Source organism: Gobio gobio (genome assembly GCF_949357685.1).
Source record: "Gobio gobio genome assembly, chromosome: 15".
Classification (NCBI taxonomy): domain Eukaryota; kingdom Metazoa; phylum Chordata; class Actinopteri; order Cypriniformes; family Gobionidae; genus Gobio; species Gobio gobio.
Window position 1 is genome coordinate 30,063,056 of NC_137108.1, and position 19,591 is coordinate 30,082,646.

The window sequence follows — 19,591 nt, forward strand, 5'->3', positions numbered from 1 at the left end:
GGTGACAGAAGTCACTGCACGCTCCCTGGGTCAGGCGATGTCCACGTTAGTGGTCCAGGAAGCTGGGGCTAGACCTGGCAGATATGCGTGAGCCTGACAGAGTTCGGTTCCTCAACGCCCCTGTCTGTCAGGCTAGCCTCTTCGGCGACGCTGTCGAGAACTCGCCCAGCAGTTCTCGGTGGCCCAGAAGTGGATGGAGGTTTAAAAAAAAAAAAAAAAAACATCCTGCCCCGACGACTAGCTGCTGCCTCCACCCAGTCGTCGGCTGCAGCACCTCCATCTGCTTGTCGCCGAGGGTGCCCCCCCTGCGTCCGCCTCCGCCCCTGCTAAGCCAAGCAGCAGCCTCCACCCGGGCAGCAGGTGGCCGGGCGCAGGGGATGTGCCCAACCCGTCCAGGATACCGCGAGTCCGCTAGCAAGCACATGGGCGAGCGGCCCTGGAACGGGCAGCCCAGCGAGATGGCAAGCTGCTCGGGGAGAAGGTGTCCGCACCCCTCCCTCCCCCGGAGGAGGACCGGGGGGAGAATATTTTTTCGGTTCGGTCCTGCCGCTGGCTCTCCGGAGTCCAGCGGTACCCACATTCTCAGAGCAGTTTCCTCCCTCCCTGGGCTCTGAGAGGGTCAGGTTGGCAGTGTGCGACGCCCCCGGGCCTTGCCACTCCTTTCCTCCCCTCTCCCCCTTCGCCAGGGGGCAGCAGTGTGGGCACCGAGGACGCCCCCGGGCCTTCTCACCCACACTCTGCCCCACCTGGAGTACTCAGACAACACTCCGGGCCGCCTCCGGGCCTCCCGAGTCGGGTCTGAGTGCTCCACCTCGCTGCCTCACCCCGGGTACGCCTGTGGTGCCGATGATCCCGCTTGTTCGGTCTCTGGGGGCCTGGCTAAAAGGCCTCCCCGGACCGTCATGCTGGCTCATCTGTACCATCAGACTCGGCTATGCGATTCGTCGCACGCCGGCCTCCCAAGTACAGGGGCATCCTCTTCACCTCAGTGTGGAGCTCGGATGCCCATGTCTTGCGGTCAGAGATCGATGTCCTGCTGGCGAAGGGCGCGATCGAGCCGGTTCCTCCAGCCGATATGAGGTTGGGGTTCTACAGCCCCTACTTCATTGTACCCAAGAAAGGTGGTGGGTTAAGACCAATCTTGGACCTGCGCATTTTGAATCGGGCCCTGCACAAGCTCCCGTTCAAGATGTTAATGCAGAAACGCAATTTTCAGTGCATCCGTCCCCAAGACTGGTTCGCAGCGATCGACCTGAAGCCCTTCGGGCTGTCCCTGTCGCCTCGCGTCTCCACGAAAGGCGTAGAGGCAGCCATTGTTCCGCTCAGAGAACGCGGCGTTCGCTTACTCAACAATCTTGACGACTGGCTTATTCTCGCCCAGTCTCGGGAGCAGTTGTGCGAACACAGGGACATGGTGCTCAGTCACCTCAGCCTGTTGGGACTTCGGGTCAACCGAGAGAAGAGCAAACTCTGTCCCACGCAGAGGATCTCTTGTCTCGGTATGGAGCTGGATTCGGTCAGCCGGACGGCGCGCCTCACTCCGGAGCGCGTCCGGTCAGTGTTGAACTGCTTGAATACGTTCAATGGCAGGACAGCGGCCCCACTGAAACTTTTTCAGAGGCTCCTGGGGCATATGGCATCCGCAGCCGCGGTAACGCCGCTCGGATGGCTCCATATGAGGCCGCTTCAACGCTGGTTACACGACCGAGTCCCGAGATGGGCGTGGCACAGCGGTCAGTACCGGGTCCCAGTGACTCCTTACTGTCGCCAAACCTTCAACCCGTGGTCTGACCCCTCGTTTCTCCGGGCCGGTGTGTCCTTAGAACAGGTGTCGAGGCATGCTGTGGTCTTCACGGATGCCTCTTCCACGGGTTGGGGGGCCACGTACAACGGGCACGTAGGTTCGGGACTGTGGACGGGACCCCAACTACGTTGGCATATCAATTGCCTAGAGCTTCTGGCAGTACGTCTTGCCCTGGCCCGGTTCAAGAAACCGCTCCAGGGCGCACACGTACTGGTCCGTTCGGACAGCACTGCGGCCGTTGCGTACATCAACCGTCAGGGTGGTCTACGCTCCCGTTGCATGCTCCGGCTCGCCCGCCATCTCCTCCTGTGGAGTCAGAAGTTTGTGAGGTCACTTCGTGCTATTCACTTTCCAGGTGCGCTGAACCAGACAGCCGACGAGCTCTCTGGCCAGTCGACACCTCCGGACGAATGGCGACTCCAGCCCCGGAGCGTCCAGCTGATATGGGACCACTTTGGGGTTGCGCAGGTAGTCCTGTTTGCTTCCCCGGAGTCGACCCATTGCCAGTGGTACTACTCCCTGACCGGAGGTACCTTAGGCATAGATGCACTGGCGCACAGCTGGCCCCGGGACCTACGCAAATATGCGTTTCCCCCAGTGAGCCTTCTTGCACAGACCCTGTGCAAGGTCAGGGAGGACGAGGAGCAGGTCTTGTTAGTTGCGCCCTATTGGCCCAACCGGACCTGGTTCCCCGAACTCACACTCCTCGCGACAGCCCCTCCCTGGCCGATTCCCCTGAGGAAGGACCTTCTTTCTCAGGGACGGGGCACTCTATGGCACCCGCGTCCAGACCTCTGGAAACTCCATGTCTGGTCCCTGGACGGGACGCGGAGGTTCTAGATGGCCTACCGCAAGCTGTGGTAGACATCATCGCTTCAGCTAGAGCCCCCTCTACGAGGCGCCTCTATGCTCTGAAGTGGAACCTGTTCGTCGTTGGTGCTCTTCCCGCCAGGAAGACCCCCGGAAGTGTTCGATTACGTCGTGCTTTCCTTCCTGCAGGATGGGTTGGAGCGGCGGCTGTCTCCCTCCACCCTCAAAGTGTACGTCGCTGCAATAGCGGCGTATCACGATGCAGTAGACGGTAAATCCGTAGGTAGGCACGACTTAATCGTCAGGTTCCTCAGAGGTGCGAGGAGACTAAAATCCTCCTCGTTCTACCTCGTTACCCTCTTGGGACTTAGCCCTGGTGCTTAGAGCACTCCAGGGTCCTCCATTTGAGCCTTTGCAGTCAGTCGAGCTAAAAATCCTGTCCGTGAAGACAGTCCTCCTGACCGCATTGGCCTCAATCAAGAGGGTAGGGGACCTGCATGCGCTTTCGGTCGACGAATCGTGCCTAGAATTCGGGCCGGCCAACTCTCACGTTGTCCTGAGACCCCGGCCTGGATATGTGCCCAAGGTTCCTACCACTCCCTTCCGGGACCAGGTAGTGAACCTGCAAGCGCTGCCTTCGGAGGAGGCAGACCCAGCCCTAGCTTTATGTCCCGTCCGCGCTCTTCGCGCTTACGTTGACCGGACTCAAAGCTTCAGATCCTCACAGCAGCTCTTCGTCTGTTACGGAGGTCAGCAGAAGGGAAAGGCTGTCTCCAAGCAGAGGTTGGCCCACTGGTTAGTGGATGCCATTGTCTTGGCTTACCAGTCCCAAGACGTACCTTGCCCGTTCGGGGTGCGAGCACACTCAACAAGGAGTGTTGCTTCATCCTGGGCGCTGGCTCAAGGTGCCTCGCTGACAGACATTTGTAGAGCTGCGGGCTGGGCGACACCTAACACGTTCGCTAGATTTTATAGCCTCCGTGTAGAGCCGGTATCTTCCCGCATCCTCGCCCCCCAGGGCCAGTAGCGCTAAGTACCCGTTCTAGTGTCGGCTTGCAACGCCACTCCCGCCTCCGGGCCGGATACGTGCGTCTATTCTTGCTCCAGTTGTGTTCCCCGGAAACGGCTAACCCTGTGAGTTCCTCCGTCACCCCTGCGGTGCCAGACGTTGCGGCCGTCTGGCGCCAGGCCTGCACCCGTATGCTTGTGGAACGTGTGTGTAGGCTGGGTTCCATATGTTGCGGTCCCCTCACGGCTACCCCATATGTGTATTCTCCACGGTATCTGCTACCCTGCTCGGTTAGCCCCGTGTCTTCCCTCGACAGAGCCCGCTCTGTCATCTCTGGGATGTGTTCTTCCCCCCCTGGGATCAGGTTGGGTCCACCCCAGAGATTTTCCATAGTTGCACTACCCTAGGTTAGGTTAGTCCTGATGCGTATTTCCACCTCTCCTTCCATTGAAGGATGTGGCTCCGCAGCGTGCCATCTCCCGAGACGGGCACGCTTTCCCAGCGTTATCCTATAGTCACGCTGAGTGGGTCTTGCAGGAACAGCAGTGACTGTCCTTCCCTGCCGGGAGCCCTGACTCCCACTCCAACTTAGGAGTGGTCCAGCGAGCTCAGGCAGGGCGCTGGAAGGGCCAGCATCCCTGGCGTTTTGGTAGGGATCCCAATTCGTCGGTGAGTTCCGACGTACGTCGAACGTGACCGACTGAAAGGGAACGTCTCGGTTACGTATGTAACCCTCGTTCCCTGAAGGAGGGAACGGAGACGTACGTCCCGTCGCCAGGTGCTGTGCTTCAGCTGAAGGCCCGAGCCACTCTTCTCGGCTCCTCAGTTGAAAACAATATGCGGTACTTCCACTTCCGTATTTATACCCGCAATGCGGGGCGGTGCGTGGAATGTGTGCACCGCATGCCAATGTCCATTGGCTCGTTTTTAATACACTCGAAGTAGATTGGTCTCTGAAACAGATCCCAATTCGTCGGTCAGTTCCGACGTACGTCTCCGTTCCCTCCTTCAGGGAACGAGGGTTACATACGTAACCGAGACGTTTCCCATAGATTTGAGAGTCCACGCTGCTGGGGTTTGACTTTCACTTCTAATAACCGATGGTCGGACATCACTTGCTGTGTGCATGAGAGAGAGTGAAGGAAATATTTTGCTTCTAACACACAGGTCAGTGTGATGAGTCTCTTCTTGTAATGGATTAAATGATTCACAGAAACTGGGGGTCACCACTATGTTTTTTTGACCTCATGAGGCCTGTTTGACACCGACCATACCCCAGCAAGCAATAGCCGTCATTTCACCGACTCAGTTAACTATAGACCTGATATAGTCCAGCTATGAGTAACCCACTTCTAGCCAAAATAACCTTAAATTTGGTTACATGTCATTTTTGCCAAAATAACTCAAATAAGATGTATGATATTCCATCCTTTACGCAAAGTCAACAGTGATTACAAGGTGTTTGGTTTAATTTCTTTGGCATGTTCATGTTCTAGATTCTAGACTATGACTAGGGCTGTGTTTAAATACAAAATTGCTTGCTGGACATATAAGCAATGCATTTATATTAAATGTTATTTATTTATTGATTATAATAATGAAAAAATAATCTGAAATAATTTGTTATTTTATTTAATAAATCTAACTGAATCTATTTAAAGCTAGGGTACACTGCAAAAAATGCTCTTCTTACTTAGTAATTTTGTCTTGTTTCTACTCTAAATATCAAAAAATTCTTAAATCAAGATGCATTTACTAGATAATTAAATAAGACATTTTTTCTTGTTTTCTTGAAAATAAAATCTAAATTAAGTGGGTTTTTGCTTAAAACAAGCAAAATCATCTGTCAATGGGGTGAGAAAATAATCTTATTTCTGATTGAAATCTTGTTTCTTTCCCAAACAGAAATAAGATTATTTTTCTCACCCCATTGGCAGATAATGTTTGTTTTAAGCAAAAACTCACTTAATTTTGATTTTATTTTCAATAAAACAAGAAAACATATCTTATGTTATTTAATTATCTAGTAAATGGCATCTTTATCTAAGAATGTTTAGATATTTGGACTGGAAACCAGAAAAAAATACTAAATAAGAAGATTTTTTTTTGCAGTGTAGGCAATGTTTCTCTTCACATAGCAATCAATTACTGAATATAGGTTTATGTTTCTGCCGGTGGCTACACACACAACCTCCGTAACGGCAAAAGCACCTGTGACCACCTGCCTTTACAGACGAGCCATGGCTGCAAACATATGCTATCACACGTTACCGAACTTTGCATCAAAATTTACAGAATTACAAAAGTTTGTCTTTTACAGTTTTTCTCAGTCGCTTTGGTTCATTTCTCGAATCATCCTCGACATTTGCAAAACAGCAAGTGCATTTCTCAAGGTTACACCGTAGTGTATGTATAGGAGCTCGATTGCAAGAGACTGGACAAGATTCACATTTACGCTTTTACTGTTTGTACTGTTATTTGTTGACAGCCCATGTCATTGCGATACAGAAAGGAAAAGATACCACTACATAGCACAAAACAAAACAAAAAACAAAAGTAGATATCTGAACATAGGACAATCTCCTTGGGGAAACCTATGTAGTGCTGTAGGAATTACAGTGCAGTCTTCCTACATCTCCTGACGTTCCTGTCTGTTGGGCCACAAATTCTCATCCACATCACAACGAATATCTTTAGAAAAAAAGTATAATGGAAATGTATAGAAATATGCTTGACATATGACAACTTGTTTAACATTTTGCATGTAAAGACTTATGCTAATGCCTAAATGTGGCTGATTGAGTATAGTAGTATTTGAAAAATAGTAGGCGAGAAGTCCCTGGATGACCTACTACTTCCACCTATATTCTGAAGTGCACATTCGATGGACACTTTACTATCCCATCAGGCCACGGGAAGTGATTTATGAATGGAAGTGAAGTGTTGCAATTGATGCTGGTATATGGTCACGTAACAGTAACAATATGGTGGAAGTATATACTACCTATATACTTTTTAATGGTTGAGAAGTCAATTCAAATTAAAATGTAGTACCTTCTTTGATGCAGTCACTGCAGAATGCGGTGGTTACTAATGTCTCTGCGCTTTTATAGATTGACCCTTGTGACCTTACATTGACCAGTTTATTTAAAAGCAGCGAAAAAGATGCAAACATAGTGCTTGTGTGCTCAAAAGCAGGGGTTCCCCATGGGGTGTTGAAGTTCATGAAAAGCGAATAATTACATCATAAATTTTAAAAATAAAATAAAAACAAATGAAAGGAAATGAAACACTTAATAAAAAATTATGAAATATTTTAATTGTTTACCTGCATGTCATGTGACTATTAACCAACATAACTGTGAACATGCAAATGTGTTGTTAAATTATTGAAATAATAACTTCAAGTATGTATGGCTGACAAGAAGTCTGGGAATCTGCCCTAAGGGGAAAGAGTGTGGAACCTTTATCCTCTCTTTGCATTTCCCGAGTGTATTCTTATGATCCTGTCAGCTCCTTCTGCTTTCTGCCTTTCACATCTGTCTAGCACTTCGGATCTCTTTGCTGCACTCAGGAAATATACATCTGACACATGTAGCCTGTGTGATCTCATCAGTATGTTCTAATATAACGGTGCTATCAAATTTCAGGGTAACAAGTAGCACATGCAAAATGGGAGAATTTGATACTAATATCACCTCTTAGGATTGTAAGTTAAATGGGGAAGATGAGTTCCCTCTTTCCAGCTAACTAGATTTACACGATGGTGTGTGTGAGGCCACATCTCACAGCTGATGTAAACTGTGATATACTGCTCCTGATCTTTTTTGGGGATGCTGTAAACTGCACATGCAAGCTTGTGAGATGCTTTGATACACAGATATTGTGTATCTGAATGAAAGTTGTGAGTTTAACCAATATGTGTGCATAGGCCCCTTTGAAGAGCACTTCTCTGATCACAGTGGAACGTATATTCGTGTTTCCTGTTGTGCGGAGTCAGAAACGGGAGAATATTATCTCTGATTTGAGGCTATCTGCTGGGATCCCGCAGGTTCAGTTGAAATTTGTCTGCTCTTGTCATTTTTTTTGAGGATAATTGGATGGACGTGTTTAGCAACCAGTTATCTGCGGCTCATCTCAAAACAAGAAAGTGACCTGATAAAATACAAACTGAAATAAAAAAAGAAAAGCTTTAAGAGAGTGTTTGATCTGCTTTAAATGTTATAAGGAATTTTTAAGATATATCTGTTTTGTTACTCAGATGGACGGATGGATGGATGGATTGATTGATTGATTTCCTGTTTCTGCCAAGCAGAGACACTTGTGTTTTTGAACCCTTTTTTAACATTGTTTAACACACTCTTTGTCTTGGTACAGGCCTGATGTAAAAGCTTCACATTCAATTAGATTTTGTAAAGGGTCACTCCAACAAATGCGAAGGGATCTGGCCCAGAGCACTATAGAAGTCCGATCAGAGCATCTGAACAATGATAGGGTGAATGCGCTCTCTGTCTTCTATGAAAAGCTGTCATGGCGACGCGAGCACTTGCTCGTATATATTATAGATGAGTGCTTAATAATTCATTGGGAGCTTTGTTTCCGAGCGAAAAGGCGGAAAAGAGGCTCTATTAAATATGAAGATACGGTAATGAGGGTTAGGTGTCGTGTTGCCGTGGTAACGCGGGTTTGCTGGGGATAAAATCTCTTTGATGTTGTCTGGTGCTCGCTCTCGCAGGACAGGCTGTTTGACTGGTGACTGCATGCGGAGGCGTACAGCTCTTGACCCCGGCCGCAGTGCGCTCTGACAGAGGAACATGATGAAGGAAAAACTCCTGATTTAAGCCTGGCTGCGATTTAATCAGCTACATCAGGACAAGCAAATGGCGGAGACCTTTCTTGTTTGGATCGCACTTGACCATATGCACGAAACGCACGGAACTTCCGCAATAATATTTAGCCAGCTGGAAAACTTCAGGTGAAATGCACTTGTTGGAGGTATCAACTTTAACAGCATCAATAGTGTAATGCTTAGTTTATATAATCAGAATATAGTCACTTAAATAGTCAGGCCTGTCATTCAAATTCAAATCATTCAAATGTAAAACGACATAAAAAAGATGCGCCCCTAAGCAAAATTAAATTCGACCATCAGTTTCACACTTTCGTGTGAAAAAAGTGTGAACAAACTGTAAATTAAAGATGTAATGTGCACTTTTTGACAGATTAATTGATCAAAATGGGAAGTGTGCCGAATGACAGCTGTCATTGATTATAAAGGGAGGGTGCTAGGCTATAGCTTTCAGTGTAATTCATTCGCAATAAAAGTTGTTGTTTTTTGTGAGTACTTCAAGCATTTATTTTTAAACCTAGTGATTTTATAATGTTGTATATTTATTCAAAATCGAAACGTGTGGAAAAAATATGACTGGAAATGGCTAATATGAGCCAATAAATGCTCCTCTGTCGCCATCTCATGGTTATAGTGGTAATTCATTTCTTTTTTATTTCCTACATGTTGGAACGTTCGGTTTTACAAATGGGAACAATCTCAGAGGGATGAACAAATAATGTTTTTGGTCATCGCATTAAAAATAAAATTTGAAGTGTTGGAAAAACGTTTTGTGTCCTGACTAGCCTGACAAGAACACACCATTTGCAGGGCTCAATCCGAGGGGCGGGATAAACGGTTGTCTTTCAAATTCCCTCTGCATGCAATAGCACAACAACCAACCAGAGCGCTATCAGTGGTGACAACAATCACAAGCAAGTTGTGGCTGAATCCCATGCGTTTTTCCACCAGCGGAGCTAGGAGCTAGTTGATAGATTCAACTTTTGCCGTATCTGGTCTGCAAAACTTCGAACACATCTTCCTTTTTAAAGAATGACTTCAGTGCCGTTCTTTTTTAGTAGGGAATTCATGCGGAACATTTGCAACTCTGCCGTCATTATGTTAAGCCCGCCCACCGGGCAAACTCTATACACGATTTGATTGTCCTGACTAGAGTTTGGTTTTTCAAGCTCGCAAGCCAACGGAGAGTTGTTAGACGACCCTGGCTGCAAATTACATTTGCTGCCGAAAGGGTGCGTGTAGATTTCTAGGCTATGTCCTTACCCCATATTTCTTATTCCAATGTTCCCATTAGATTCGTCTTTTTCGCAATCAATAAAACTGGTTTATTGGCAAAATTAGGTAAGTATGATAACTGCATTAAAATATAAATATATAACATTAAAAAGTAAACCATTGATGGTTTTGTGTCCATGTACAGTGAGTATAGAATGATAGCTAACATTTCATCGGAAAGGCCCAAACTGGCTTATCGAAAACAATGCAGGAAGTAACCATGGATATGGTCAATTCAGTGAATCGAATCAGTCTATTTTGAATAGAAGGTTAATTGTAGGTATAAAAAGCAACAAGTATATTTTTCTTACACCAGTCAATGTAGGCTATCTTTAAAAGTTTTGTTGTAGCCCAGCAGGCACCGGACGTTAATATGACGTCAGATTGGCGTTGAACCCCAACGTCGGACAGACGTTGAATTTTGGTTGAAAATGAAAATCTGTTTGACGTCAGAACACAACGTCAGATTGAGGTTGGGTTCAGACGTAAACCCGATTTTCATTTTCAACTAAAATGCAACGTCCATCCAATGTTGGATGTTGACGTCAATATGACGTTGGCTTGAGACATTGGCTCGACGTTGGATTTTGGTTAGTTAATACCACAACCTAAAACCAACACAATAATGATGTTAGAATTTGACTTTGTGTGGATGTTACTATTGAGACGTTAATGAGACGTTGGGTGTTGTTCATCATACCTCATGACTAAATGTCAGTATTTGACATCAATCTGGGGCTGGTTGCATAAACCGTTAAGACTAGTCTTACAAGTTAGACATACATTTTTTTCGTTAAGACTTCATATTTTTTTTTAAATCAGTTACATAAAAACATAGACTGGCCTAATTTGATACGAAAAGTAAGACTGAATGCCACTTGCCTAACTGCTAGTGGCTCATTCTAGATCTTAAGACACTGCCTTAACATTATGGCTTAGTTTATGCAACTGGCCCCTGATGTTGGTTTGAGACGTTGGCTCAACATCGGATTTTGGTTTGTTAATACCACAACCTAAAACTAACTAAATATCAACGTCTAATGATGTTAGAATCTGACATTGTGTGGACGTTGCCATTATGACATCAAGGAGACGCTGGGTTTTGGTCATCATACCTCATGACTAAATGTCAGTAGCCTATCTGACGTCAATATGACATTGGCTTGAGATGTTGGCTCAACGTTGGATTTTGGTTACTTTACAACACAACCTAAAAACAACTAAATATCAACGTCAACTGAATTTTGGTCACCTGACGTCACAACCCAAATGTAACCAAATATCAACGTCTTATGACGTTGTGTGCCTGCTGGGAGGTGACTGGATGTCATCACTAGATAGATGTCCGCAGGGTGACTTTGAATTTATTTTACATTTTCATAAAACAATCATTCTACTTTTAAATATATAGTAAAATACATTCAAAGTTTTTATTTTATCTATTTATTTACTTTCCCTCTTTTTTAATGACTCTTTAATATATTCAATATATTCAGAATTTAACAAGTATTAACCTATAAAGTGTTACTTTGCATAATAATGAATGTTTAAAACTGTACTACTGCATTTTAGAGAACATTTTATTGCGAGAGAAAATAACTTTATTAAAACTTTTTAGAAAAAATATTGATAGGGCACATTTCTATGAGGAAACATTAGACATTTCAGTTAATTTCAATATCCTTACACCATGAAAGTATGTTTACTTACGAACAATCAGTTTCATTTCATTTAAAATTTCATAAAGAAAAACTTTCTAACTGGTTAGCAAGTTCAAGGCTTGTCCAAGAATTCTTCAAAAACTACACATCATCATACAGAATGTCAAAATTCACTCGAATGCTGATCAAGGCCAAACCTTATTGACAGATAAAACAGTTTGAATAAGTGTATAATTAAATGTTTCAAAGAATTACATGAAATCAAAAGTCCCTCTAATTGAAGAAGTGGAATTTCCCCTTTGCCACTGATTTCGTTAGCACCATGAAACATGTTATAGGGAGAACAAATCCAGCGTTTTGATAACAAGTTCCCGTGTTTTGGTTTTGTTATCTTTATTTATGTTATTCCCAGTAAATGACTTGCATGTGCTTCCTGTTTTGACAATCAGACTTTCTGTGCTTTCAGTTCTTCCAGAAGTGTTAACTGTAGTTCTGTAAAAGAAATATTCAGGCTTGTTAAGTCATTGACCTCTGAAGCTCTTTAATGATGGAAAGGGCATGTTTGTATAATCAGTCTAATGTCAGAACTGATGGGAGATCATGAAATAATAATGATACAATGTGTTACTGCAGAAACTACATGCATTATTAGACCATTATGCACGACTATCCAACTTCATGTGAAAGGCTGCAGTCTTTAAGAGAACCGTCTGCACAAACATATCTGTACAAAATGTTTCTCAAGTAAATGAGAACTAATACATGGTATATTATTTAATAATATTTGTCCCTTTTTTCCATTAATTGATTTTTATGTCACGCAACACAACAGTAGAATCAGCATAGCAAAACAGGCAGCATTAAAAGGAAATGCACATAATGCACTTTTATTCTACAGTGAAAGTTTAGTGGGCTTCTGGAGGAATTGCTACCATTTTGATTTTATTTTCCATTACATATGATACTTTCAACTTAAAACTCAAATTGCTCCACAAGTTTGTACAAAGTTTACACACTGTAAGAAGAAAAAAATCCATTAAAGGCGTCATGAACTGGCTTTTTGAAATTTTTTATACTGTTGTCTGAGGTAAACTTATGAATTTTGTGTGGTTTTTACATTCAAAAACATCATAATGAATATGTAATAGGCTATTTTCTACCCTGGTTTTGAGCCTTTCTCATGGAATGCTCGGTTTTTATGGGCGTGCCGCACTGAAGACTTGGAAGTAAATGCCCACTAGCTGCTATAAGCTTTGCATATTTAATGAGCTTTGGCTCCCCCGTGAGTACATGTGAGGAACTGTTTTGAAAGCGTGAGGGAAAACTACAACCGGAATGATTCACCCAATAGGGCTCACAAACTGTATTTATCAAACAAACACAATTATTTATTTCTCATCCACCCGCAATTAATTGGAATGTTATTTTTATATTACTTTGCCCGCCCGATCGGTGGATATAAACGTTTATTGCGCGGTAGCGTGATCCGTTTAGCTCCACGAGTCGGTGGGCGGGGTTACAGAATCAGGCGTAATTATTCTGCTTTTGAGGCGGTGTTTCACCACACTCAGACCTCACAGCCTGGCACATTCTGATATCAAGCGTTTGCTGGGCCTGGTGTCAATAAAAGTTTTTCTTTGAAGGACGTTTTCAGCTCCGAAACTTCCTCCGAAAAGGATATTCATATATCACGATGAACATTTATATATCAAAAGGCTGAATGAAAAGTAGATTTCTCAATTCATGACCCCATTAAAAAGCAGAAAAAGGGTACAGGTGATTTTTACTGACATTTTCTTTAACCCTAAAACAAAAAACAATGCAATGCGTAATTCAAAACACAAGTAAACCTGTGAAAAATCTAAATAGGATCCTATTTTTACAGACTTTTCTTAGAGTGGCACAAATTTGCTTATTTGATTAGTGAAATAGATATAGCTATATAAATATAACTTATTCATTTTATGTCATAACTAATCACCAAAGGAATGGATTGGAACAGAATTGATCCTTTTATTAATCATAATTGTGATTTTATATCTCAAAATTCCTTTGCATAATTTCAATGTATATATTTTGCCATTGCGACTTGTCAAGCGGCTTATAAAAATCTAATTACTATAGACCTGTAGTATCATGTCATTCACATTTGTCATAGAGGCAGATCCTAGCAAAGGTGACAGGCCATCATTCTCCTCACACAGCTCTCAGATGAACACTCTGCCTCTTTATCATTCTCCATTCCCTATCATTCGATTTAACTGAATCCATAAACTTTCATCTCACACTTAAATAAGCCCATCGACCTAATTAGTAATCACAAATAGGTGTATAATTTTTTTTTAAACTGTCATTTAATTGTGTGTTATCAGAAAAGAATTTATAACGGTATCCACAAAAATATCAAGAAGCAAGATTTCAACATATTAATAAGAAATATTTCTTGAGCACCAAATCAGCATATAAGAATGTTTTCTCAATATATATATATATATATATATATATATATATATATATATATATATATATATATATATATATATATATATATATATATATATATATATATATATATATATATATATATATATATATATATATATATATATATATATATATATATATACAGTATATATATATATATATATATATATATATATATATATATATATATATATATATATATATATATATATATACACTCACCTAAAGGATTATTAGGTCCACCATACTAATACTGTTTGACCCCCTTTCGCCTTCAGAACTGCCTTAATTCTACGTGGCATTGATTCAACAAGGTGCTGAAAGCCCATATTGATAGGATAGCATCTTGCAGTTAATGGAGATTTGTGGGATGCACATCCAGGGCACGAAGCTCCCGTTCCACCACATCCCAAAGATGCTCTATTGGGTTGAGATCTGGTGACTGTGGGGGCCATTTTAGGACAGTGAACTCATTGTCATGTTCAAGAAACCAATTTGAAATGATTCGAGCTTTGTGTCATGGTGCATTATCCTGCTGGAAGTAGCCATCAGAGGATGGGTACATGGTGGTCATAAAGGGATGGCATGGTCAGAAACAATGCTCAGGTAGGCCGTGGCATTTAAACAATGCTTAATTGGCAATTGTCTTCCAGTTTGTATTTCCACAACACAAAGGTAAGATAGGGTAAGATAAGGTGTCACGGATCTGTATTTTTTTTGACAAACTGCTCGTTTGAAAATCTTCCAGGTCTATTGACATCCACTTCAAATGTTAAAATGCTTATGATAACTTTAGTTAACTGTACAATAAGTAGGCCTAAATCCACTTCACCAGCGCTTCGACAGAATGCCATGTGGTGCGTTCAAGTTCTCCTGGGAAGTTCATATTTATGAGTTGGGAAGTCGTGTTTATGGCGTCAGGTGCGTCCAAGTCACTTTTATCGAAACAAGATTGCGCTGTAGCCTACCTTCTCTTAATTAACTAGGCATACACAAAAATATAGCAAGGTTTTTAAACTTCTAAAATGAAGAAAACATTTTTTTTAAAGGTTTTTGATTAATTTATGAAGCCACTGTGAACTTTATCATTAGGCGTACATATTATTATATTGTTATATTACAATACTATCATATATTGTGCAGGCAGTTAGCTTATTTTATTGTAAATAAGTAAGCCTGACAATGTCACTGATAAATATTCCTCCACGTTTCTCACTGACACGCCTACAACTCGTAAAGATCGGGACACAAAGAAAATCCAGAGCTTCCCACTTATATTTACGACATTGTGGTGGCATTCATGTACGTTCAACTCATAAATATGATCTTTCTGACATGACTTGAACACACCAATAGAAATCCAAGTGGTGCCTACTGCAGAGCCAAATGATGTTCAGCTCTTCCTCTCTGGACCTAATGGGTGGAGTTTTTAATTCAGTTCCACCTCTGGGGACTTAACAGGTGGAGTTATGTTTAATGATAGGGTCATGGTGCGCTTAGGTTGTGGTTGGGCCAGCTTCATCCATTACGCCCAGCAAGTGGGGGCTGCTAGAAATATACATAGCAAAAAGGGAAGATCAAACACAACATTCTAAAGATGGCTGTGCACTTGTTTCTCTGGCTATTAAGGTCTCTAGTAAGAGACAGTAAAGAGGAAAATGGTGAAGTGACAGAGCAAGATGTAAACTGAGTCCAATGATTGACAGTAATTAAGTCCTATTGCAGTGTGAGCATCTGCATGTGTCCAATGTAACAGCGTGGCTGAATAGCCTAACGGCTGTCCCTGTAAGCTGTCCCTTTCAATGTGCATCTGCTGATGGACCTGACTCGCTTTCCAGAGGGCAGAAAGCAGAAAAGTGTTTGTGCTGGCTGACTAGAGTACTTCTTAATGCATTCAGCTTTCCTGAGACATCATTTAGAATAGATGTCCTGGATTGCTGAGAGCCATGTGCCCATGATCCTTTGAGCTGTTTCAACACCCTCTGCTGAGCAGCAGCTGTACCAGGATGTAATGCCCCTGTAGATGGAGTCTACAGTGTACATGTAAAAGCTGGTCAGGACTGCTTTGGACACTGAAGTCTGAAGCCTGAGGAAGTGAAGTCATTGGTGGGCCTTAATGGCAGACTTTATGTTCTCTGTCTATTAGAAGGTAGAAATGAGAGTGATGCTGAAAAATATAAGGATGTTCACTGCTAGTATCCTGCTACATAGAATAGGACACATTGATTTTTAATTAATAATTTATTGTATTTTACGGTTTTAATGGCTCCAATTCCATATGTACTGAATTTAGACTGATCAGGCATAACATTATGACAGGTGAAGTGAATAACACTGATTATCTCTTCATCACGGCACCTGTTAGTGGGTGGGATATTTTAGGCAGCAAGTGAACATTTTGCCCTCAAAGTTGATGTTGAATGTTGATGCAGGAAAAATGGTCAAGCGTAAGGATTTGAGTGAGTTTGACAAGGGCCAAATTGTGATGGCTAGATGACTGGGTAAGAGCATCTCCAAAACTGCAGCTCTTTTAGGGTGTTCCCGGTCTGCAGTGGTCAGTATCTATCAAAAGTGGTCCAAGGAAAGAACAGTGGTGAACTGGCAACAGGGTCAAGGGGCGGCCAAGGCTCATTGATGCACGTGGGGAACGAAGGCTGGTCCGATCAAACAGACGAGCTACTGTAGCTCAAATTGTTCAAGTTGATGCTGGTTCTGATAGAAAGGTGTCAGAATACACAGTGCTGTTTGTTGCGTATGGGGCTGCATCGCTAACAGTGGGCACATGACCATCAGAACCGGAGCAATGGAAGTAGATGGCCTGGTCTGATGAATCACGTTTTCTTTTTCATCACGTGGATGACCGGGTGTGTGTGCGTCACTTACCTGGGGAATACATGGCACCAGGATGCACTATGGGAAGAAGGCAAGCCAGTGGAGGGAGAGTGATGCTTTGGGCAATGTTCTGCTGGGAAACCTTGGGTCCTGCCATCCATGTGGATGTTCCTTGATACTTACCACCTACCTAAGCATTGTTGCAGACCATGTACATCCTTTCATGAAAACTGTTTTCCCTGGTGGCTGTGGCCTCTTTCAGCAGGATAATGCATCCTGCCACAAAGCAAAAATGGCTCAGGAATGGTTTGAGGAGCACAACAATGAGTTTGAGATTAAATTCCCCAGATCTCAATCCAATCGAGCATCTGTGGGATGTGCTGAACAAACAAGTCCGATTCATGGAGGCCCCACTTCACAACTTACAGGACTTAAAGGATCTGCTGCTAACATCTTGGTGCCAGAGACCCAAGCACACCTTCAGGGGTCTATGGAGTCAATGTTTCGACAGGTCAGGGCTTTTTTGGCAGCAAAAGGAGGACCAACACAATATTAGGATTAATACATAACAGGTCATAATGTTATGCCTGATCAGTGTATATGCACAAGGTTGTCTATGTTTAGATGAAGGGTGAAATTTGAGTCTTATTTAGTGGGTTGATTCATTCCTGAGTGGGAGCAACTACCCTGCGTCTTGGAACAGGCACAAAGGTAAAATTACATCATATAGCACAATAACTCAATAAACACAAGTGAGTGGACACATACACAAACAGAAGCTGAATCATACCTCATTTTATTTTCCAAACACGTACTATGATGTTATAAGACATGGTTAATAATAGGTGTAAAATCAGGCACCACTTATCGCTTCCAAACACATTTTTATATAACGCTGTTGAAAACAACAGCAAAGACAAGCCTAAGGTGTTTGCTGGTCTTAGTTGGAATACACTAGTTTAAGATGGTCTCACAGCTGGGTTAAAGCTCTATAGCTGGTTGGCAAGATGATCTCCTAGCCTGACTAGCTGAAAAAGTGCCCAAACCCCCCTCTAAAATAAGTCAACAGACCAGCTTGACCAGGCAAGTTCACTAAAAGTTCACTAAAAATGAAAATTCTTTCATCATATACTCACCCTCATGCCGTTCCACTTTCTTTCATGCAACAGAAGATATTTTGAAGAATGTTGGTACCAAACCATTTTGGTGACCATTGATACCATTGTATATGAAACAAAAAAATGTTGAGAGATTTCTTGTACAGTTTTGAAATGACATGAGAATTTTCATTTTTGGGTGAAAAATCCCTTTAAGACAGCAAGCCATATGTGACCCTGGACCACAAAACCAGTCATAAGTCACACGGGCATTGTCGCAATAGCCAACAATACAATGTATGGGTCAAAATTATAATTTTTTCTTTAATGCCAAAAACCATTAGGATATTAAGTAAAGATCAAGATTTTGTAAAATTCTTACCGTAAATATATAAAAAATATATTATTATTATTAGTAAAATGCATTGCTAAGGACTTCATTTGGACAACTTTAAAGGCCATTTTCTCAATAATTAGATTTTTTTGCATCCTCAGATTCCAGATTTTCAAATAGTTGGATCTTGGCCAACTATTGTCCTATTCTAACAAACCATACATCAATTGAAAGCTTCACTCAAAAAATGCTGGGTTAAAAATAACCCAAGTTGGGTTGAAAATGGACTAACCCAGCAATTGGGTTGTTTTAACCCAGCGGTTGGGTTAAATGTTTGCTTTAAACAACCCAATCGCTGGGTTAAAACAACCCAATTGCTGGGTTAGTCCATTTTCAACCCAACTTGGGTTATTTTTTAACCCAGCATTTTTTTGAGTGTATTTATTCAGCTAAAAAAAGACCATTTTGACTGGTTTTGTGGTCCACGGTCACATATTAAGTTTTATCTTATTTTATCTTATTATTCAGCTGGAAAGCCTTTTCAGAAAAAAATTACTTAAAGGGTTGAGTTCCCAATAGCCCAACTCTATTGCTGTGGTCAATCTAATTCAATTTGCTGAAAGGCTCCTATTTCTAGATTGTCCAATAAAGCCAATTGGACTAACCTCTTTATTCTTTGAATATCCCTCAATTCCGGTTCACTTTTCTATCTTTTTGAAGTAGAGTTGAAAGAAAATCTACCATCTAGCATCTTTTCAGCAACATAAAGAGGCAACTGTATTCTAGTTGCTTTTAATGAAATGGGGCCAGCTTCATTTTGCAAGAGAAGAGCTGCATTTTTTGAGGAAATATACGCAGGCGATAGAGACAAACACAGGCGCTCACAGAATCGTCAGTACTAAGGCACTTTTTTGTAACCCAAACAGCCTTTCATCATTTCCCTCTATGACGATACTTTGCATCACCTGAGAGATGTCTGTGGTGAGGCCACAACAACTGTGCTTGGTGTGTGTTGCTGATTGTTTGATCGCAGTCCCAAAAGGCCCATGGTTTCATTCAAAGAGATGCTCGTTTGCCTTTTTCCTCAAGCCTAAATAATTTAAAAAGATTATTGTTTCCTGTGAAAGCACATAGTATTAGCAAATTTAAATCATGTTGTATGAAAATTAACTATAAAGTGTACAGTTTCAACATAGATTCGTCTGGTCAGAGGTTGGTCTGTGCCTGTGGTGGAGACCAGTCTAGCGAAGGACAGAGATTGAAGACCTGACTGTGTAACTGACTGCACTCTTTACCTGCTCATCTTTGATGTCATTAATGGCAAAAACAGAAATGACATCTCATTACGCATTATGATCTCTCTAATTAAAAAGCCCGTCCTGCCATCTCATTAGTGATGCTGTCATGTATGCGAGTAATAATTCCTTTGTTTCAAA